Source organism: Amblyraja radiata, chromosome 13, assembly GCF_010909765.2.
Source record: "Amblyraja radiata isolate CabotCenter1 chromosome 13, sAmbRad1.1.pri, whole genome shotgun sequence".
Taxonomy (NCBI): Eukaryota; Metazoa; Chordata; class Chondrichthyes; order Rajiformes; family Rajidae; genus Amblyraja; species Amblyraja radiata.
This window is the reverse complement of record NC_045968.1, coordinates 3,176,127-3,199,755: the sequence shown is the minus strand read 5'-3', so window position 1 is coordinate 3,199,755 and position 23,629 is coordinate 3,176,127. Positions and strand designations below refer to the sequence as shown.

General features: G+C 40.6%; 1 long non-coding RNA gene across 1 annotated transcript in view; it reads left to right on the top strand.

Moving 5' to 3' along the window:
* The window catches only part of LOC116979549, a 76,639-nt gene extending 55,038 nt beyond the window's left edge, over positions 1-21,601 (top strand). The window contains exon 3 of the long non-coding RNA XR_004413741.1: positions 21,150-21,601. This is a non-coding gene — a long non-coding RNA (uncharacterized LOC116979549). The remainder of the gene's footprint in view (positions 1-21,149) is intronic.
* The last annotated feature ends 2,028 nt before the right edge of the window (positions 21,602-23,629 follow it).

The following is a 23,629-nucleotide window of genomic DNA, read 5'->3' as shown; positions in this document are numbered from 1 at the left end:
GAGACATATATCCATCCCCAAGACCTACATCAAAGCTGTTCCATATTTTGGGATCAAAATCTATTTTGTCAAGAAGGCACCTATTGTTGAGGCACTCACCTTTTGACCATCACTATCTAAACACTTAAGCACGTTACTTTAAAAACTTTACACCAAGGGTATTTATATCTTGAGAGAAACAGCACACAGGATTTTAAATATGTTGCTTTTGTTTGGGTACATACAAGTATTGCACATTTCCTTAATATTTAGATTATACTGTAGGAGCACATGTGTCCTCAACTTCACATTGTACATTTTTAAAGAGGTGGTGAAGAGAGTGAAACAGAGACATATACAAACATACATATACATATATATATATATATAGGGAAGAACTGTAGATGCTGGTTTAAATCGAAGGTAAGCAGGGGAGAGGGATTGATAAATTAGGATTATAAAGATAGAGTTAAAGGGGAAGTGAGTACAGGAAAAGTTACAAAAGATTCCCGAATTAATGAGAAGGAAAGTTTGAGAAGGGATAAGAAGGGATAAGAGAGTAAGGTCAGGGCCAATAGTGACCGGTATGAGAGGGGAGGTGAATACCAAAGTTAAAGTGATGTATATGAATGAACGAAGTATAAGAAATAAGGTGGATGAGCTTGAGGCACAGTTAGAAATTTGATGTTGTGGGAGTTCCAGAGACATGGCTGCAAGAACAACGAGGCCAGGGCTGGGAACTGAATATTCAGGGGTATACCACCTATCGAAAAGACGGACAGGTGGGCAGAGGGGGTGGGTTAGCCCTGTTGGTAAGGAATGAAATTCAGTCCCTTGCAAGGGGTGACAGAGAATCAGGCGATGTAGTCAGTATGGATAGAACTGAGGAATTGCAAGGATAAAAAGACCCTAATGGGAGTTATCTACGACCCTCCAAACAGTAGCCTGGATATAAGGAGCAAGTTGAATCAAGAGTTAAAATTGGCATGTAGCAAAGGTAATGCTACGGTGGTTATGGGAGATGCAGGTAGAGGGGAAAATCAGGTTGGTACTGGACCCCAAGAAAGGGAGTTTGTGGAGTGCCTCCATGATGGATTCTTAGAGCAGCTTGTACCAGAGCCTGCCAGGGAGAAGGCAATTCTGGATTTAGTCTTGTGTAATGAACAGGACTTGATAAGGGAACTCAAGGTAAAGGAGCCATAAGGAGGTAGTGACCATAATATGATGTTTTAATCTGCAATTTGAGAGGGAGAAGGGAAAATCGGAAGTGTCAGTATTACAGTTGGGCAAAGGGGACTATGGAGCCATGAGGGAGGAGCTGGCCAAAGTTGACCGGAAAGAGACCCTAGCAGGGATGACAGTGGAACAACAATGGCAGGTATTTCTGGGAATAATACAGAAGGTGCAGGATCAGTTCATTCCAAAGAGGAAGAAAGATTCTAAGGGGAGTAAGAGGCGGCCGTGGTTGACAAGGGAAGTCCTAGACAGTATAAAAATAAAAGAGAAGTATAACATAGCAAAGATGAGCGTGAAGCCAGAGGATTGGGAAACTTTTAAAGAGCAATAGAAGATAACTAGAAAGGCAATACGGGGAGAAAGGATGAGGTACGAAGGTAAGCTAGCCAAGAATATAAAGGAGGATAATAAAAGCTTCTGTTTCAGAAGGAACTGCAGATGCTGGAAAATGGAAGGTAGACAGAAATGCTGGAGAAACTCAGTGGGATAGGCAGCATCTATGGAGCGAAGGAAATAGGCGCTGTTTTGGGTCGAGACCCTTCCTCAGACCCTTTTTCTTCTGAAGGAGGGTCCCAATCCGAAACATCACCTATTTCCTTCGCTCCATAGATGCTGCCTATCCCCGCTGAGTTTCTCCAGCATTTTTGTCTACGTTAGTAAAAGCTTCTATAGGTATGAGAAGATTAAACAATTAGAAGACAAATAGAAGACAGACAGACACAGGTGAATTTATTATGGGGAACAAGGAAATGGCAGACAAGTTGAACAGGTACTTTGGATCTGTCTTTACTAAGGAAAACACAAACAATCTCCCAGACGTACTAGAGGCCAGAGGACCTAGGGTGACGGAGGAACTGAAGGAAATTCACATTAGGCAGGAAATTGTATTGGCTAGACTGATGGGACTGAAGGCTGATAAATCGCAGGGCTCGATGGCCTACATCCCAGGGTACTTAAGGAGGTGGCTCTAGAAAACGTGGATGCATTGGTGATAATTTTCCAATGTTCTATAGATTCAGGATCAGTTCCTGTGGATTTGAGGGTAGCTAATGTTACCCACTTTATAAGAAAGGTGGGAGAGAGAAAACAGGGAATTATAGACCAGTTAGCCTGACATCGGTGATGGGGAAGATGCTTGAGTCAATTATAAAAGATGAAATAGCGGCATATTTGGATAGCAGTAACTGGATCGATCCAAGTCAGCATGGATTTACGAAGGGTAAATCATGCTTGACTAATTTTCGCGAATTTTTTGAGGATGTAACTGGGAAAATGGACAAGGAGGAGCCAGTGGATGTAGTGTACCTGGACTTTCAGAAAGCCTTTGATAAGGTCCCACATAGAGCACATGGCATTGGGGGTAGGGTCCTGGCATGAATAGAAAATTGGTTGGCAGACAGGAAACAAAGAGTAGGGATTAATGGGTCCTTTTCATAATGGAAGGCAGTGACTAGTGGGGCACCGCAAAGCTCAGTGCTGGGACCGCATTTATTTACAATATACATGAGTTATGTAGATGAAGGGATTAAAAGTAACATTAGTAAATTTGCAGATAACACAAAGTTGGGTGGCAGTGTGAACTGTGAGGAGGATGCTATAAGGATACAGGGTGACTTGGACAGGTTGGGTGAGTGGGCAGATGCAGTTTAGTGTGGATAAATGTGGGGTTATCCACTTTGGTGGCAAAAACAGGGTGGCAGATTATTATCTGAATAGTTTCAAGTTAGGAAAAGGGAAAGTACAACGAGATCTGGGGGTCCTTGTACATCAGTCACTGAAAGTAAGCATGCAGGTAAAGCAGGAAGTAAGCTAATGGCATGTTGGCCTTCATAACAAGAGGAGTTGAGTATAGGAGCAAATAGGTCCTTCTGCAGTTGTACAGGTCCCTGATGAGACCACACCTGGAGTATTGTGTGCAGTTTTGTTCTCCAAATTTGGGGAAGGACATTCTTGCTATTGTGGGAGTGCAGCGTAGGTTCACGAGGTTGATTCCCAGGATGGCGGGACTGTCATATGTTGAAAGAATGGGGCGACTGGGCATGTACACACTGGAATTTAGAAGGATGAGAGGATATCTTATTGAAACAAATAAGATTATTAAGGGATTGGACACGCTAGAGGCAGGAAATGTTCCCGATGTTGGGGGAGTCCAGAACCTGGGGCCACAGTTTAAGAATAAGGGGTAGGCCATTTAGAACGGAGATGAGGAAAAACTTTTTCACACAGAGACTTGTGAATGTGGAATTCTCTGCCTCAGAAGGCAGAGGAGGCCAATTCTCTGGATGCTTTGAAGAGCGAGTTAGATAGAGCTCTTAAAGATAATGGTCAAGGGATATGGGGAGAGGCAGGAACGGGGTATTGATTGTGGATGATCAGCCATGGTCACAGTGAATGGCGGTGCTGGCTCGAAGTACCGAATGGCCTCCTCCTGCATCTATTGTCTATTGTCTATGGTCTATTGTCTAGACACAAAATGCTGGTGTAACTTAGCGGGACAGGCAGCATTTCTGGAGGCAAGGAATGGGTGATATTTTGGGTCGAGGCCCTTCTTCAGACTGATGTCAGTGGAGTGGGAAGTTCAGAGATAAAATGTAGTCGGAGACTGTAAGACTGGTAAGCGAACTGGGAAGGGGGAGGGGATACGAAGGAACTGCAGATGCTGGTTTAAACCGAAGATAGACACAAAATGCTGGAATACCTCAGTGGGACAGGCAGCATCTCATCTCAAACTGCAGAAGGTTCTTGACCCGAAACGTCACCCATTCCTTCTCTCCAGAGATGCTGCCTGTCCCACTGAGTCCCATTGAGCAATTTGTGTCAATGTTCTATATATATATATATATATATATAGTTGGGGAGAAGGCAGGAACGGGATACTGATTGTGGATGATCAGGCATGATCACAGTGAATGGCGGTGCTGGCTCGAAGGGCTGAATGGCCTACTCCTGCACCTAATACATATATTTATAATTCATCCTTGATTCTGCTTATATTTATTTGTTTGATGGAGGTGCCTGAGATGATCTTGAGTATTGAACACAATTACAGATTCAGAAACAGTACTTGTGTACATTTTTGGGCCTTTCTTAAATGCAAAATTTTGCATTGGATTTTGCTATCTCCACAAATTCTTATATAATCACAATCTTTATGATATCAGTTGATTACATATTTCAGCAGAAGGGCCGGTATCATTTCCTATTAAAACATAGATTGTCTACTTTAATCTGTCCTTGAAATATGATCGCTCCTTCATTAGTGAGATCGTGCATTTCAGTTTTTAACTCATTACTGTCCAAGAGACAATCAGGAGACTGGCCATTTTCACAAAAAAAGGTAAAATGACTTCACATTTTATATACACCCTTGACATTTTCTCATTAACAATACTTAGTAAATGCAATAAAGTGTTGTCTTTTTTTTAAACTAATTACACTGCATCATTTAATTAGTGTATACACTTCAATGGAACCACTGAAAGGATTTTCATATTAATTGCACTTCATGAAATCAACGTGTCAAAGGGATTGACATTTCTATCATTTTTATTTTTATCTATTAATTTTTTTACATAGGTGTTTTAATTTTTTGTCAGCACAGTAGAAGTAATTTAAGTTCAATCCCTGTCGGCAGGATGGGTGTAGGAGACCAATTAAAACTGAAAAGCTCAGTTTTTGCTCCATTTTCACCTATCTATATTTTTAATGCTTGTTTTGGAACTGGACCTCTCATTAATAAATGTAATTTGGGGTTGTATCAAATACCTGAGTCTTAGATGCAACTTTATAGTCCTGTGAGATGTGTAGTGGAGGGAAGGATAGAGAGACTGAACGAGTGAGGGGGATGGATTGAAGACAATCCCTTCAGCTGCTAATTCCCAGAACGGTGGCATAGTGAGTGATGCAGCAGTAGATATGTTGCCTTACAGAGTGCCAGAGACTGGGTTCGATCCTGCCTATGGGTGCTGTCTGCATGGAGTTTGTACGTTCTCCCTGTGATGGCGTGGGTTTTCTCCGGGTGCACTGGTTTCCTTCCCCATTCCAAAGGCATTCCGGGTTTGTAGGTTAATTGGCCTCTGTAAATTGCCCCTAATATGTATGGAGTGGATGAGAAAGTGGGATAACATAGACCTCGTACAAACAGCTGATTGATGGTCAGCGAGGAACTTGGTGGGTGGAAGGGCATTTTTGTAATGCTGCATCTCTAAACTAAACCAAGTCACATTCCAGCTTGATCAAGTGTCACCAATTGAATGGTGGATTCGTCTGCTTTAGAGGTTCTGCTGTGAAGGATATTCACAGCTCTGCAACTGCATACGTTGCACAAATCAAGACAAATGTGCTGGAATTAAGCTTAACATTTATAGCAATTCCAGTCTATAATGCAAAGTTTACATTGGGCGAGAAATGGCTGGAATGGCCCATCTGGTGGCAAGTGACGTGAACTGCATTTTTAGCTCACCCTTCAGATCGTTTTGCATTTGTGTCACCTCTTGTTTGAAATGCAAATTGATAATGGCGCATTGTGGCTTTAGAAGTTACATCTATGGCTTTGCAAGCTCTGGATTCGACTACCCTACTGCAATCTAGGTCTGCCGCTTTCATCCTGTTCTCCATAAAGTTGAAGCCATCCAGAACTCTGCTGCCCATGCTCCAAGCTCCATCAAATTCTATTCATCCATCACCCAGAATCTCTTGCTGACTCCAGGTCAACTAATGTATTGATTATTATTTGGTCTTGCCACTTCCTATTTTGCTTCAGCTATTTAACCTATCGTGTATCCTCTGGTTCTGACCTCTTGCTCATCCCTGACATCAACTGTTCTACAATTGGTTGCATCACCTCGAGTCGTCAATGCTCCAAGCTCTGGAATTCCTACAACCCCCCCCCCCCCCCCCCCCCCCCCTTCCAAAAATACCCCAATACCTATCTATTGTTTAGGAAAGAACTGCAGATGCTGGAAAAATCGAAGGTAGACAAAAATGCTGGAGAAACTCAGCTGGTGAGGCAGCATCTATGGAGAGAAGTAATAGGCGACATTTCGGGTCGAGACACTTCTTCACACATCAGTCTGATGTATGAAGAAGAATCTGATGTCTGAAGAAGGGTCGGGACCCGAAACATCGCCTATTCCTTCTCTCCATAGCTGCTGCCTCACCCGCTGAGTTTCTCCAGCATTTTTGTCTACAAAAACTATCTGTCTTCCTTTCTTCCTTTTGGGGCAACTTAAACAAATATATATCCCTGACCAAGCTTTTAGACAATGACCTCCTGCTCTAATATCTTCTCCATGACATGTTGACATTACTTTTTATTCCAGAGCATTTGTGTGAAGAACATTGAGATGGTTTGCTATAATCTTGATTTGAAGGAATAATAAGATTAATGAGAGAATGGCAGATGTTATATATGTGGATTTACAACAAATATTTCATGAAGTGCCTCATAATCAGCTTGCCAGTGAAAATGAAGCCTTTGCATTAAAATGGACAATTTGGGGAAACGGATAAAAGCATGGACCAGTCTAAGTGAATGGTGGTGGTTCCTTGAAAATGGGGAAGAGTTACAATGGTATTTCTCAGGGATCGGTTCTCAGACACTATCAGGGTAGAAACCCCCTAAATGCAGTTAATGGGGTAACACATTACATTTTGTTCAAATCACCCTGTGCAAAATTTGGAGGTGAAAGATGCCCAAGGCATTGTGAGCTGTTGAACAGGCTTTGTATGTACAAAGGTCTCCCCCGGGTACAGAGCACAAAACAAGCCATGTAACCTGTCCCTTAGGAGTGTGGTGATTGTGTGGATGACATGTGTGGAATTGGGTGAGTTTCAGAGTTTCTTGGACCATTGACCAAGATGGTTTAGAACCTGGTTGGGTGGCTTCGTGGAGAAGGTGGTCAATAATCACTATAGCTGCCCCAACAGCCCGAGAAAGCATTTTCAAATGCAAGAGAGCCTGGACATCATAGAGACAGTGTAGGAAAGCAAAGAATCTTTCTTAAAAGTCTTAGACAACATACGTTAGACAATAGCTGGAGTGTGTCCAATTCAGCTCTTGCCCTTTGGTCAGGATGCGAAGGGCTTTGAGAGACTGTCGTGAAGAATTGCTTCTTTTAGTCTAGAAATAAGGGACATCGGGTACCTGAAGCCCCTTGATGCTGATGATGTAAATTGGAGAAGCAGTGGTTATTCTCCTTAGATCAGATGTTTGAGAGAGAAGTTGAGGGGAGGGGTCAACATCATGAGGTTATATGTGGTGGAAATAAACATGAAGTTTTTCCAATGGCAGAAGAACAAACCAATGACACATATTTAAGGTGACTGAAAGAAGAACCAGAGAAGTAATGAGAAAATTGCAGCAAGCATTTCTGATCTGGAATGCGTTACCTAAAACAGTTGAGGAAGCATATCCAATTGCAGCTATTTAAAAAAAGATGGATGTATACTTGAAAAAATTGCAAGGCTATTAGGAGAGAGGATGAAATGTCAAACAGTAGAGGGCACAGGGTTAAGTTGAGAGGGGAAGTTTAAAGGGGATTGACGAGGCTAGTTTTTCTTTACACAGATAGTGAGAGGTGCCTGGAACACACTGCTGGGGGAAGTGGTAGAAGCAGATATGAAAGTAATGTTTAAGAGGCATTTAGACAGTCACATGACCAGGCAACAATATTAGGATACATACCAGGTGCAGGTGGATGGAATTAGTTTAGTTCAGCATTATAGTCGGCTGAAGGGCCTGTCCTTGCACCATTACTGTACTGAGGTGGGAAATGCGGCCAACCGGACTTATCTTACAAAGATGGGCATTGTGAGCTCGGTGGCCTCTTTCTGTGTTGCAGCAGTTCAACAATTCCCTAATTAAAGACACTGTGTGAGGTTTGTTGTATAGTTGAGTTTAGTTTATTGTCATGTGTAGAGTGAAAAGCTTTTTTGTTACGTGTTATCCAGTTGGTGAAAAGACAAGACACGATTACAATCGAGCCGTCCACAATGTACAGATACAGGATAAAGGGGAGAACGTTTAGTACAAGCTAAAGTCCAGTAAAGTCCGATTAAAGATAGTTCGAAGGGCTTCAATGAGGTAGGTGAGAGATTAGGACCTCTCTCTGGTTGTTGTATTGGGTCCAATGAACGACCTGGAAAATATATTTTTCTGAACAATGTGGGAAAAGGGTGGAGAACAGAAATGGAAGTTGGAAGGAGGACAAATTAAGCACAGAAAAAGAAAAGCAAAGATTGAAAGCAGAAAGGTACAAACGTTAAAAAGAAAAAGTAGGCTAGGAGGCCATGTTAATCTACTTGTTTGCTGGGCCTCGGGATTTTACATGCTGTGTAAATGTGTAAAATGTACCATTGTTCTCGTACAGTATCTGCATTATCACCATGAACAGGGACAGTAGAACAGCTTTCACAGGATCATGAGATTGATGGATGTCAAACGACCAAAATCCATTGAATATTTGCCCTTCAACCCTGATAGTAATACAATGCAACTATATGGAGTGTCGTAACTAAAATGCTGAAAGTTAGATAACAAAAATGTAAATTAATTTTCAAGAGCAATTCAAACTTTCAGGGTGTGACTCCCATTTTTTTCTCTCCTTTCTGGACCAAAGTTGAGAGCATTCCATTTCAGACAATGTTTGTACAGAGATACAAGGATCTGCAGGCGATGGTTTACAAAAAAAAAATTCACAAAGTGCTGGAGTAACTCAGCGGGCCAGTCAACATTTCTGGGAACGTGGATGGGTGACGTTTTGACTTCAGACTGTGGAACGGTCCCGATTCGAAATGTTTTGTGTTGGAACCCTTCTTCAATTTGACCAGATTCACATGTGTTAATGTATCAATCCTCAATGCACCAATATCGCATAACACAACAACTTTCAGTGGAAAGGTTCATGATGAAGTTGAAATCTGTTTGGGCTTTTGTGGCCAGTGGAATGGGTGATCAGTCTGAAGAAGGATCTCGACCCAAAACGTCCTTCTCTCCAGAGATGCTGCCTGTCCCGCTGAGTTACTCCAGCATTTTGTGTCTATCTTTGGCAGAATGGTTGGAGTTGTTTTAGCTCTTATGGAAGTCAACCATTTTTCCTCACTGCAAAATCTGTGGACAATTATTGATCGGACTTTGATGCACATTAATTCATTGTTATTTTCCAGTAATTTTGCAAACCTCATGGTACAGAGTAGAGTTATGCCCCTGTCCCACTTAGGAAACCTGAACGGAAACCTCTGGAGACTTTGCGCCCCACCCAAGGTTTCCGTGCGGTTCCCGGAGGTTTTTGTCAGTCTCCCTACCTGTTTCCACGACCTGCCACCACCGGCAACCACCTGCAACCTCCGGCAACCACCTGCAACCTCTGGGAACCGCACGAAAACCTTGGGTGGGGCGCAAAGTCTCCAGAGGTTTCCGTTCAGGTTTCCCAGTGGGACAGGGGCATAACTGATCAAATTGGGAATGCATGCTTTCTTCTTTGGCTCTTTGGCTGGCAGAGAGAGCAATTATAAAATAACAGAAGGAATCAACGTAGTTACTTTGATTGTACAGATTATGCAGCTCCCATGTAGCAATAAACAAGCTTAATCTTTTAAAGTCAAAGTATTTACTCTGATTGCTCTACATCTCTGCAGATTTTTGTTGGTGAGCATTAAAATTAATACAACTGTTACTGATTTTGCAATAAGGCATTTTATTCTAAATTGGACCCACTATCTATCTTGTTTGCAATGCTATCACTGAACAAGTAGATCCAATTATTTAGAAATATAGTTAGCAGATAAGGAAATTGTGAAGACATTTTGAATATACATTTCAACGACTAATTCGGAGTAGGAATTGTTTCTTCCAAGAAGACAAATTAATCTGTTGACAGCACAGAATAAGCTAACAAGATGGATATCGTATGGACAAGTTAGTACGTTTTGATGAAAACCTGGACAAGCACAAAATTACATTATTTTTATGTGGTTAAATACTACCATATTTCTAATCAGTTTTATATTGAACACGTCAAACATGTATCTTTGTTCAGATAGTTGTGATGATGCAGAGTACACGACAGAATTAGCGATTCTGTGTTTTAAATGTCCATGTGGTAGAATTTTTTTAACTGAGTGTTTTACTTGGCTGTGAAGTGGTTTAACATTCACTGTAACAACAAATGTTTTTAGTCCTCTCATTGACTAGAATGACTGTAAATTATATAAAGCAAAATAAGTATATTTATAATTTTTTCGGTGTAACCAGTCAACATGCTGGACTGCTTTATACTTTAAATTTAGTAACAACTGCAGCGAAATCTGCATCTAAGTAAAATTAAATATTTTCCTTGCTAGTCTGCTCGGAAACATTTAGTTTGTTTCCAGTAAAGGCCAGATCTGAAGGCTAACATCATTACACTCAGTATCTGTGATAGAATAGCCGTGTTCCATTCTAAAAATGGTTCCTTTTAGCAAGTTCTACAGATGCAAGGAATTCATTAGATTTCAAGATGATCAGAAAGTCAACTTTGCCTGACCTATGGTTATTGTTCTGTCGAAGTTCATGCTAACACATGTTGAGTTTCATGCATAGAGTGGCATAACTGGTTTAATTTGACTGTGAATACAGGAATGCATGCAAAATGGGTTCGAGATGATTGAAAATGATATCTTCTGTAAGTACATATTGCATCTCTACATACTTCATATTCAGTTTGTTATTTTGCAATATAGGTGCTGTGCTTCTGTGGGTAAATATGATAGCTACGTTCAATATTATCAAGACCAATAATATAGCCCTCGTAGTGTTGATTGAGAGAGGTGCGCTGGTCAAAAAAGCCGATTGCTCAACTTCGAACAACACCATGGGTAGCATTCTTCATGACCAGGCAGTTCTCTGTTAACTCCCCAATTATGGCACATCCAAGAGGTTAGCATTTCCTCATAAGTAAACTATTGTACCAGCCTAGATCAGGTCTAAGGCAAACATTGGAACTCACAATTCCCGAACACAGATGAGGGGACCACCAGAGTTGGCACATTTTAACTTGGCTAAATTTTACTTTGTTGAATTTACTACAAATCAAAGGTCAGCAGACATTTTATCAAGAATGTTATAATGATTCAGCTCGTTAAATGCACATTCTCTTATTAATCCTTCTTCAACAGTGTTTTGTTTAAATTCTTCCAGCGTCAGACTTTAGAAATAAGTAAATTAAAACAAAAGGAACCCTGTTAATTTATTTCATGTGGGCAAACCATAATATATGTACACCTATAGAACAGTTGGTTCTAAATCCGAGACACTAGTTCGTGAAATTAAAAAAAAAATTGTTTTTTAAAGTATTAATATTTGGTTTTAAGATCTGATAAAATATATTAATACTGCAATAAAATTGCAATAAAACTTTGCCAATGTTTGTTATGCTAACACATGCTTAATTAGTTAGTCAAAGATTGGTGTTTAGTATGTTTTAAATGGCAATTTATCATCTTGTGATGAGCTAATTTCAAATATGATTGCCATTATAATGCTATATATCTAACCCTTATCAGTAAACTCCAATCGTTTTTGTAATGTTTTTAAGATTATTACTGTTGTTAAGCCTTCTCAGCTGTAATTTCCATGTTCCCGTTGTACACATGATATTATGGTTTAACACTAACCAGTACTTCTGCACCTGTGTTTGGGTGTAACATATCTTTCTGACCTTTTGTTAACTGCTCCTCCGTTCCACCACTGCCAGAAACTCAACATTAAAATCTGAAAATAAGTCAATCCTCTGGAGATTTACAATTCAAAAGTAGTTACTTTCCTCTGCCACCTGTTTCGTCAAATAACGAGTTAATATTTTGTAAAGTTGCTATTTTCCCCGTAAGCTTGCTTTCTTTCAATACCTTCGTACAGAAGCAAGATAGTTGCCGTGATCAGCAACACCAAATGCCACTCTTCAAAATGAGAAAAGAGAAAAGTGAGCATTCTTCAGCATCCATTAGTGGTATACCTATGACGTGAAAACTAAACATGTTGCCTGAAGTTCATTGTTCGTTGCTCAGTGCATTTTCTGACTCACATGATGGTGTAAAAAGTTTAAAAATTGAGCTCTCTTTCCTTCCTGGATAAATTTATGGATTACTTTGTGAAAAATACATTTGGACTTCAATGCCAGTCAAAGGCTGGAAAAACATGTGTTATTTTCTTAAGGGTAAAAATAATTTATTCGGGTTTCCTCATTTTTATTTTAGCTGCCCAATTTCCTTTCCTTTATACTCACAATAAATAGAAATGAGCTTCATATTAAAATGCTAATTCTAAATCAGAAAGTAGAATGCACAAGTCTTAAGAGAACTCTTTACTCATTGTGCATGGACCGCATTGCTCAGCCTTCCCCATTAGGTGTGAAGACATTTTTTCCTGGGCTTAATGAAACTCGAACGCTGTTGACGGTTTTAGATTTCTTTGCACCACTCAGTCCAGCTGCCTTGCATTGGTTTACTGTTTTCTGCAGAGACCCAATTATCATCACCTAATTAATGCTGTACAAGGAAAAGCATTTCCCAACTGAATTGAAGACTCTGAGCAATGTGGTGCACAATGAGTGAAAAGTTCTCTTAAGACTTATGGATTCTGTTTTCTGATTTAGAATTAACCTTTTAATATGATACCAATTTCTAGTTATTGCGAATATAAAACAAAGGTAATTGGGGAGCTAAAAAAAGGGGAAATCAGAAGAAATTAGTTTTACCCTTAAGAAGATAACAATTGCTTTTCCAGCCTTCTTTGACTGGCGTGAAAGTTCAAATGTATTTTTCAAAAAGTTATGAGTGCATTTATTCGGGATGGAAAGAAAGCTACATTTGTAACTTTCTCCACCATCAAGTGAGTAAGAAAATGCTCACTTGAGCAACAAAGAGAAGCTTGATGGTGTAAAAACTTTCCTTCCTCAATAAATGCACATAACTTTTTTGAACAATGCATTTTGATATTGGGCATGAATTCTAAAAAGGCTGCTTAGACACAACTTTAGGCATTGCATTGACTTGGTATTCCCACTGTGGCACTTCTGTTAGGCAGCATTTCTGTCTAACTATTTTAGGAAGCAGTATTAAAAAAATACTCACCATTTAGAATAAAATAATGCTTCGATAATAATACAAAAACATTTCTCATTATTTGTAAGATAAAATAATGCTAAATTGATTCCCTACAATCCCAGGATCAGGACACAATCTATGGTGTTACAGGGAATGATTCCTGTTCACTTTTCTTGCCTTGACATCGGTCTTTTATTGTAGCCGACCTTGAAGGATTAGATTACTTGCACTGAGTCTACAGTTTTTTTCGCAAATAAAACGGGTTTTTTTCTCAAGCTCTCTCAGCCAGTAAAATTATTTGGTATCTTTGTTTAATAGACTAGATTAAGCAGAGCAACTATGATTTCAACATAAAGCCAAATGTAAAAAATGTAAAATGTAAAAAATAAGGAGACACATAACAGGATGAGAGGCATTAATCAAGATGATTGTTGCTGCATCAACAAAAGTCCAATGGAGATTGATTCTAATCGTAATAATCTGCGGAAATGCATGTTATCAATGTAGGGAACCTCTCCCCATTCAAGACTGTTTCTTACTCATGTGTGGTTGCTAGAAGGCATCTTATTAACAGGAATCAGAATAGGACATCTCTGGGGGTGCTTGCTTGGGTTGTGAACAGAACACTTCCTGTGGTCCTGTTCTCCTCCTGGGAAGGGATTAAGATTTGGTACCTAGATTCAACTGGTGTCCTGTTTACCTTTGCCACACACAGATTATCTTCCTGAAAAAATACATGCTGAAGCATGCATCTGTATTTAGTTAGAAAACAAGGTGCAAAACTCTGTGGCAAAGATTCCAGGAATTCTGGCCGGGATATCACAATTTAACTTAACATCTAAACTCACAAGATCAACAATTTTCAATTTATTTAAGACCATTCTGGCAACAAGTTGCAATAGATTTGTTGGGTTGTAAATAATAAATTAAAAATGGTCTTATTTGTGTTTTTTTTTAAATGCTAACGCTAATGTACAGGAGAGATCTGTTGGTTATCTGGTACACCTTCTTTCATTTCCTTCTTCCTTTGCAAAACCGATGTGACTAACAGATGCGATAAATATGCTTCTGGATGAATTAAGAGTCAAGAGTCAAGAGTATTTAATCCTATGTACCGAAAGCAGAACAGTGAAATTCTCCATACAGGAGGGGGCTGCAATATTAGAATGGTTTAATTTGAAAATAAATTAAAGATCCCGATTTTTGTTTTTCACAGTGCCGTTTTGCATACTGGAGATTATCACTGACACCAGGGGTCAGAATTGTTAGCATGAACAAAGATACTGGAGCAAAGCCATAGCTGGGTCAGGTCGCTGTTGGATAATCCCATAGGGCTTCTCTTTAGACTGCTGCCACCAAGAAGTTCTGAAGATGGGAAAGGAAAGGGGTTGAACGAAAAGTCCCAGCAAACAAGAAAGCAAATGTGTTGTCAATTAGCAGAAATAAAAACAAAGTTTATTAAAAAGCCCAGTAATAACTCCTTTCGAAATTTAACACAAAAGGCAGATTATGTGGCAACAGACACAAGGCAGAATTCTGCACTAAACATCACTGGAGGTTTGACGCTGCCAGTACTGAACCTGCAACAAGAGAAAACAAACAACCAAAGTGCTACATGGATACACACTTTGTAGAACTTAGAATGTCAAATATTGGATAATCTAATGAACTATTACAAACAGTGCTTCAGACACTGGCCACATTTAGTGCTTACAGCGAGATTTCATTTTAATAGAATTCCAGTAAGGACTCAAATGAAAATAAATGGAGAGATTAAGTAGATCAACAGCAGTTGTAACAAGAGACAGGTGAATGTTGATTAGAGAAAATACTGTAGATTTTTGTCCCCTTCATTGTGTGGATTTGGCAAGAAACATTATAACAGTGTTGAAAGAAAAATAATTATCTTCCATAGTCATTGAATTTACCTTCATATTTACCTTTACAAATGGAATAGCTGAGGATTTATAATGGATAAATAACCTCTTTAATTGTGTTTTTGTGAAGATTTGAAAATTTCTCTTTTAAGGGGCCTTCTCTCCTATTTCTACTTTCGACTTTTTCTTTTTTTTTATATACACACTTCACGTTTTTCTACTCTCTGCCATCTATTTTTCCTCTTTTTCCCCTTTCTATTGTTTTCTTTTTCTTGTCTTGCTTACTTCCTTCTCAAAACATAAAACTAGAGGTTGTACATAGAATGGATTACGGTATGACATAGTTGGCACCTAAAATTAGGTTCCACTCTACTGTTTTGTACTGTATTAACTTCTAATAAAATAAAAAAAATTAAAATTAAAAAAAATCGCGCAAATGAAAAACCTTTAATAAAAGTTGAATAATTATTTAATGAATGCGGGTGGGAGGGAGGGGGGGGAGAGTTACAGAAAACATATTTCCTTTCTCAGGCATTTGTAATACCAGATTACTTTAATTAAAAAGACGTTTTGGAAAGATTCATCATCAGCCCACATCTTTAGATGTTTAAAGACATTCTTTCATTTAACATTCCACAATTGGAGAAAATGTAAAGTCCACACAATTAAAATATATTTTTTCTTGAGATATTTGGGAGAGGAAAGTAATCCCACCTTTACGCTTGTAAGGATAAATGGAGTGCAATGCCATAAATAACTATGATGCACTAAATGGGCATCAATTTAAAAAAATATCTGTGATGTATGTGTATTTACAATCACATAACCTCTTTGCAGTTTGAATGAAGGTAGAAAAGATATTTCCAGATCGGGTAAATTTGTGCCTCATTGGGAACTTAATTTTAACCTAATTCCTCATAGCTGAAGTGTTTAAGAAGGAACTGCAGATGCTGGAAAATCGAAGGTACACAAAAATGCTGGAGAAACTCAGCAGGTGCAGCAGCATCTATAGAGCAAAGGAAATAGGCAACGTTTCGGGCCGAAACCCTGGTTTCAGCCCGAAACGTTGTCTATTTCCTTGGGTTTCGGCCCGAAACGTTGTCTATTTCCTTGGGTTTCGTCCCGAAACGTTGCCTATTTCCTTCGCTCCATAGATGCTGCTGCACCCGCTGAGTTTCTCCAGCATTTTTGTGTATCCTCATAGCTGAACATGGTTACAATCAATTTTATGAGAAGAATTTTATTGTAGGTTGGAGCTTAATGGTTAACATTTGAATTTGGAACTGAAATCATTTAATAGAGTGGAAGCCCTTCATGCAGAGCAAATTATCACCCAATAAAACTCTGAGTTATTAGGCATTATGACACCAAGCACTTATATGGGAGGGAGATTAAGCTTTCCGGGGATTATACAATAACTTTATGCATTTGAATAAATAGCCTATAGTTTGTATTGCTGAACAGCGGAGACAGGGAAGGCAAGTGTGTGAGCAACAGGTGAGGAAATGACACTTTGACGTCAAGTCAGATGGACAAGTACCTGTCAAGTGTGTGTTACCCTCTTCCTTTGTTTTCACGATGATGTGCCAGGTGAACTCAAGGATCATAACCAACAGATTACATGATATGTGTAGAAAGGAACTGCAGATACTGGTATACACCAAAGGTAGACACACTAGACAATAGGCAATAGGTGCAGGAGTAGGCCATTCAGCTCTTCGAACCAGCACCGCCATTCAATGTGATCGTGGCTGATCATCCCCAATCAGTACCCCGTTCCTGCCTTCTCCCCATATCCCCTGACTCCGCTATCTTTAAGAGCCCTATCTAGCTCTCTCTTGAAAGCATCCAGAGAACCCGCCTCCACCGCCCTCTGAGGCAGAGACACAAAGTGCTGGCCTAACACAGCGGGACAGGCAGCATCTCTAGAGAAAAAGGATGGGTGACGTTTCGGGTCAGGACCCTTCTTCAGATTGATGGTAGAGGGGAGGGAACTGGAGGTAAGAAAAAGCCAGAACAAAGCAGATGACCAAGGAAGGGAGATGCCCATAATAACCCATTGTTGGCTGGGGTAGAGGTATTCTTGATCAATATGAAATGTTAGGTCTAATGTGGACAGTCAGCTTGTGAATGTCCTTCTGCATTTCTCTTAATAATAATAATAATAATAAATTTTATTTATGGGCGCCTTTCAAGAGTCTCAAGGACACCTTACAAAAATTGAGCATGTAGAGGAAAAACATGTAAGGGGAATGAAATAAATAGTAGAGACATGACTACTACACAAAGTAAAGACAGAATTCAATACAAAACACAGTATGAGGCAATTAATGCACAGATGAAAAGGGACGGGGACGTGGGGCTAAGGATAGGCAGAGGTGAAGAGATGGGTCTTGAGGCGGGACTGGAAGATGGTGAGGGACACGGAATTGCGGATCAGTTGGGGGAGGGAGTTACAGAGCCTGGGAGCTGCCCTGGAGAAGGCTCTGTCCCCAAAACTGCGGAGGTTGGACTTGTGGATGGAGAGGAGACCGGCTGATGTGGATCTGAGGGACCGTGAGGGTTGGTAGGGGGAAAGGAGGTCAATGAGATATGGGGGGGCCAGATGGTGGAGGGCTTTGTAGGTGAGGATCAGGATTTTGTAGGTGATCCGGTGGGAGATGGGAAGCCAGTGAAGTTGTTTGAGTAACTCTTCATAGTAAAATACAGGCCTCAGCGTTTGAAAGTCCTGACCATCGACCTCTTGGAACTTTACGTAATATAAGGATCATTACCTTAAAGCTGCAGCAGAAACATTGTTAAAACTATTCTTTTTTTCTGAAGACTGCCATCTTGTGGTGGTGTGTTTGCAGATTACTGTCAAGAAAGTGGCATGTTATTTCCATACACTTGAGCAAGGAATAGGTTAATAACGTGTTCAGCAATGCAGTAACATTTTTCAAGTTGGGAGAAACGTTGTAAGACAATATAATAAAATGACAAGCTGTGATTTGATGAAAAACAGATACGTACGTCCATGAAAATTCAGTGTGAAGTTTGACATAGAAAACGGGTACAATGAACTGACAGCTGGGTTTATACTTTGCCTAGTTTATTTTCGTTGATTTTAAATATTAGTCATTGTGTATAATGTGCTGCTGATTTTCCATTACTCATTTTCATAGCAAATTTCACTCCCAAAATTTATTTCAATGAAATTCAAATATTCCAACTTTAAACGCATCTACCTGGCAAGAAACAGGCAGAGTGCAAATCAATTATCGAACGCAAAATTGCCTGGTTCACTCTCGGCACGCAAGGCTAAAAGTGGGGCTTATCTGCTGCTTTTGTTTAAAGTGAGAAGTGAATGCCGAAGTAACGTTAAAAGCATTTGATAAAACTTGTCTTCAGATTACCAGCACCAAATGGGACGACAGTATCAACTACTTGCGATACCTTGCTCCTTATATATGGTTCCATTGAATAGAAACATAGAAACATAGAAAATAGGTGCAGGAGTAGAGGCCATTCGGCCTTTCGAGCCTGCACCGCCATTCAATATGATCATGGCTGATCATCCAACTCAGTATCCTGTCCCTGCCTTCTCTCCATACCCCCTGATCCCTTTAGCCACAAGGGCCACATCTAACTCCCTCTTAAATATAGCCAATTAACTGCCCTCAACTACATTCTGTGGCAGAGAATTCCACAGATTCACCACTCTCTGTGTGAAAAATGTTTTTCTCATCTCAGTCCTAAAAGATTTCCCCTTTATCCTTAAACCGTGATCCTTGTTCTGGACTTCCCCAACATCGGGAACAATCTTCCTGCATCTAGCCTGTCCAACCCCTTAAGAATTTTGTAAGTTTCTATAAGATCCCCCCTCAATCATCTAAATTCTAGCGGGTAGCGAATAGTATTGAATCAGGTATTTAATGCCAGCAAAGACACATTTTTACCCATTTTCCAATCCCTGGAGTGTTTAGTTGAAATGTGGTTCTGGTCTATATGTAGAAAAATATTTAACACAGAAACAAGAAAAAAAACTTGTAGTACATCATCTGGGGATTCACAAACTCTCATTATCTATCAGTTAAAAAATTATTGGCTTAACCTGTCACATTATAACACCAATCTAGACAAGTTATATTAAGCAGTCTGAAGAAGGGTTTCCGTCCCGAAACATCATCCATCCTTTATCTCCAAAGATGCTGAATAACTCGCTGAATTACTCCAGCACTTTGTGCCCATCCGAGTAATAGCATTAATTATTACTAACACAATTTTACATCAGTACACCAACGTTTTATCTGCAACAAAAGATACAAACCACTGGAGTAACTCAGTGTGTGAGGCAGCATTTCTGGAAAATGTGGACAGGTGATGTTTCAAGTCGGGACCCTTCTTCAGACTCTACGGACTTTTATCTGCAGTAATTTGCTGACCGAAATTTGTAGTGATTCCAATAAACTTTTTATCCAGTTTCTTTGCAAGAGGAGTGCCACAACCATTTCTATCCCAGACTGCAATGCAAATTCACACAGCCAATAATAAGCAAAAACAATATAACAGTCTGACGGTCCACCTGATTACATTTTACCTTTGTATGCTCCGTTGTCACCTTCCCTTAGCTAACAATGAAATATTCTACATTTCCCTTGAGCTTCGTCCCCTTTGATATCTCATTTTTACACCTTACCCTTCCATATCTCCGTGTTTCCCTCTCCTGACTCGCAGTTGGAAGAAACTATCTTGACCTGAAACGTCACCTATTCCTTCTATCCAGAGATGCTGCCTGTCCCGTTGAGTTACACCAGCATTTTGTGTCTATCTTTGATGTAAACTAGCGGCTGCAGTTCCTTCCGATCTAAAACACAGACTGTTTTTTAGCAAAGAGCTAGAGGTTTTCCTTCATACCCTGCCACATATTTCCTTTTCAAGTATTTACTTTTGACAGATACTTTCTCCTTTCGTCATTATTCTAGACAATGTATCCCACATGGTCACAACTCACTGCACAAAAATAATTCCCCGTCACTTGTTTATGATTTAACCCAACACCCTGAAGGTGATGAAAAATATTTGTCTTGCAGTTCCAGACCCATAAACAAAGCCAGCAGAATATGCTGTAATAACACACTTTTCACTAAATGCTTCCGTACAGTCACTTACACCATTCTTTATTTTATTTGCCCCACGAATTCCTAATTGCCATGCATAAACTTGCCTACTTATTTGGCACCCCATCTTCCTCATAGTAATCTCATGCAGTTTATACGGGCCCATTTCTTCAGAACCTCTTGGCAGTAGGATTGGCGACAGGCTTCAGTGGTGACTAGGCCTCAGCCTGAGAACTGCAATGCACAAAAGATAGACACAAAACGCTGGAGTAACTCAGCGGGACAGGCAGCATCTCTGGATAGAAGGTATGGGTGACATTTTGGTTGGGACCCTTCTTCAGGTGCACATCCCACCCACCAGAACTCTTCTGTCAAATCTGTCAAATTTAAAGCTTTTTCAATGTTACTGATCTTAAAATCGATTTAACATCTGAACGCTACTTTAGGCAAAGTTTATTAAAATGCCAGGTGGCACGGTAGCGTAGTGGTAGTGTTGCTGCCTTACAGAGCTTGCAGCGCCGGAGACCCAGGTTCGATCTCAACTACGGGTGCTGTCTTTACGGAGTTTGTACGTTCTCCCCGTGACCGCGTGGGTTTTCTCCGAGATCTCCGGTTTCTTCCCACACTCCAAAGACGTACAGGTTTGTAAGTTAATTGGCTTGGTATAAATGCAAATTGTCCCTCGTGTGCATAGGATAATGTTAATGTGTGGGGATCACTGGTCGGCATGAACTTGGTGGGCCGAAGGGCCTGTTTCCACGCTGTATCTCTAAACTAAACTAAACTAAATAAGTATTTATAAACATTTATAATTAAGTTCGGTTGATAATGAAAATAAATAGCCAAACATAGCTTGTTTTTTTTTGTTTTTTTTCAGATCTGGAATTCATATGCAAACAAAGAGGGATTGTGAAACTGAAGTAGGAGGTCGGAGGGTCACACACCCAACCATGTCCAACTCTGCTGCTAGACTCGGTTTGGAGGCCAGTAATGGTGTGGCAGATATGCTGAGATCTGTCACTGAGTTTCTCCCAGAGACTGGAGCTGTGGGCAGCTGATTGATGGTGGATTGATTCCTCTGAAACTGGCAGCCACAACCAAGTCGACTTGGATCATTATGGTACAGCTGAGACATTTAAGTTTGGAGTTTCCAAGAATAGTGATGCTTTTCCCACTCTGTCACCTCCCAGATATCTACAATGGTCATCTCCCTAACATCAGCTGCTGCTGCAATGCTTCACTGCTGCTATCTGCACCTTAGTCATAGAGTCACATAAAGGATAAAACAGGCCATTCAGCCCCTCATCCGTGCCAACCAAGATGCACCATCTCGGCTAGTCCCATTTTCCCACATTTGGTCCATATCCCTCCATATTATTCCCATCCATGTACCTTCCAATTGTCTTTTAAATGTTGTTATACCTGCCTCCGCTACCTCCTCTGGCAACTCGTTCCATATACACACTACATTCTGTGTGTAAAAACAGCCCAACCCAGTTGGCTTTGGCATATCATTGTACAATAGCATGAAAACAGTTCTGACTGACTGTGGAACAATCTGAGTTAAAAAATGATGCAGCAGGAATACATGCATTTTCGCAGTTACTCTCATTCTGTGCCAGTGCTTTGCGTGACCTTAGAGAGACAAGTGTGCATGGGTGGAGGGGTAGTGACTGTTATAGAACATAGAACAGTACACCACAGGAACAGGTCCTTTGGCCCATAATGTCTGTAACGATCATGATCTCATATCTACCTGCGCATAATCCATATTCCTCCATTACCTGCATATTCATATGTCTATCCAAAAGTCTTTTAAATGACACGATCGCATCTACGTCAACCACCACCTCCGACAATGCGTTCCAGGCACTCCCGCTGTCTTCCTGCCATCAAGCCAATTGTACACTCCCATTATCCGATTCTTGGTAGAGGAGGTTAATGTCCTTTGGAGGAAGAGCTGGAGAAGATCGGCACGGTGGCACAGTGGTAGAGTTGCTGCCTTACAGCGCTTGCAGTGCCTGAGACCCAGGTTTGGTCCCGACCACGGGTGCTGTCTGTATGTAGTTTGTATGTTCTCCCTGTGACCATGCGGATTTTCTCAGAGATCTTCGGTTTCCTCCCACACTCCATAGAAACATAGAAACATAGAAATTAGGTGCAGGAGTAGGCCATTCGGCCCTTCGAGCCTGCACCGCCATTCAATATGATCATGGCTGATCATCCAACTCAGTATCCCGTACCTGCCTTCTCTCCATACCCTCTGATCCCCTTTAGCCACAAGGGCCACATCTAACTCCCTCTTAAATATAGCCAATGAACTGGCCTCGACTACCCTCTGTGGCAGAGAGTTCCAGAGATTCACCACTCTCTGTGTGAAAAAAGTTCTTCTCATCTCGGTTTTAAAGGATTTCCCCCTTATCCTTAAGCTGTGACCCCTTGTCCTGGACTTCCCCAACATCGGGAGCAATCTTCCTGCATCTAGCCTGTCCAACCCCTTAAGAATTTTGTAAGTTTCTATAAGATCCCCTCTCAATCTCCTAAATTCTAGAGAGTATAAACCAAGTCTATCCAGTCTTTCTTCATAAGACAGTCCTGACATCCCAGGAATCAGTCTGGTGAACCTTCTCTGCACTCCCTCTATGGCAATAATGTCCTTCCTCAGATTTGGAGACCAAAACTGTACTCCATAGACATACAGGTTTGTAGGTTAATTGGCTTGGTGTATGCGTAAATTGTCTTTTGTGTGTGTAGGATGGTGTTAATATGTGGGGATCGCCGGTTGGCACGGACCCGGTGGGCCGAAGGGCCTGTTTCCACACTGTATCTCTCTATCTCTGAACTAAAGATGCATGTCAAGCATGTGGCGTCCTAGCCTTGAGTACAATAGAGATGCTCCTGACCGACAGGTTTCACTTTACAAAAGATGCAGTCATAGGATTGTGTTATTTATTGCAAGTGGACCTGCAATCCATTTGCCCCTTGGACATTTTTGCTACTACTGTTGAGGACACAACTGCTCGTAATTTTCTTACATCACAGAGTCATTCCAGACTGCCACCGGGGACTCCTGTAGAATAAGCCAAACAGCTGCGCACCGCTGTTTCAAGCAAGTCAGGGATGCATTATTCCTTTTAAACTAGAACTTTCATCGGCTTCCCCACGGAGCACTGGTGGCAGTGTGCCAGGGCAAAGCAATTTCACTGAGTGGCAGGATTTCCCAGAGTCCAAGGAGTCTCAAATTGGATACATATGGTCAAACGTACTCCCTTCATCAATGGCCATACATTTGTCAGCAAGGAAAACAAAATGAAAGAACGTACTGTCTCTTTGCAACCAAAGTTATACGGCCGTACA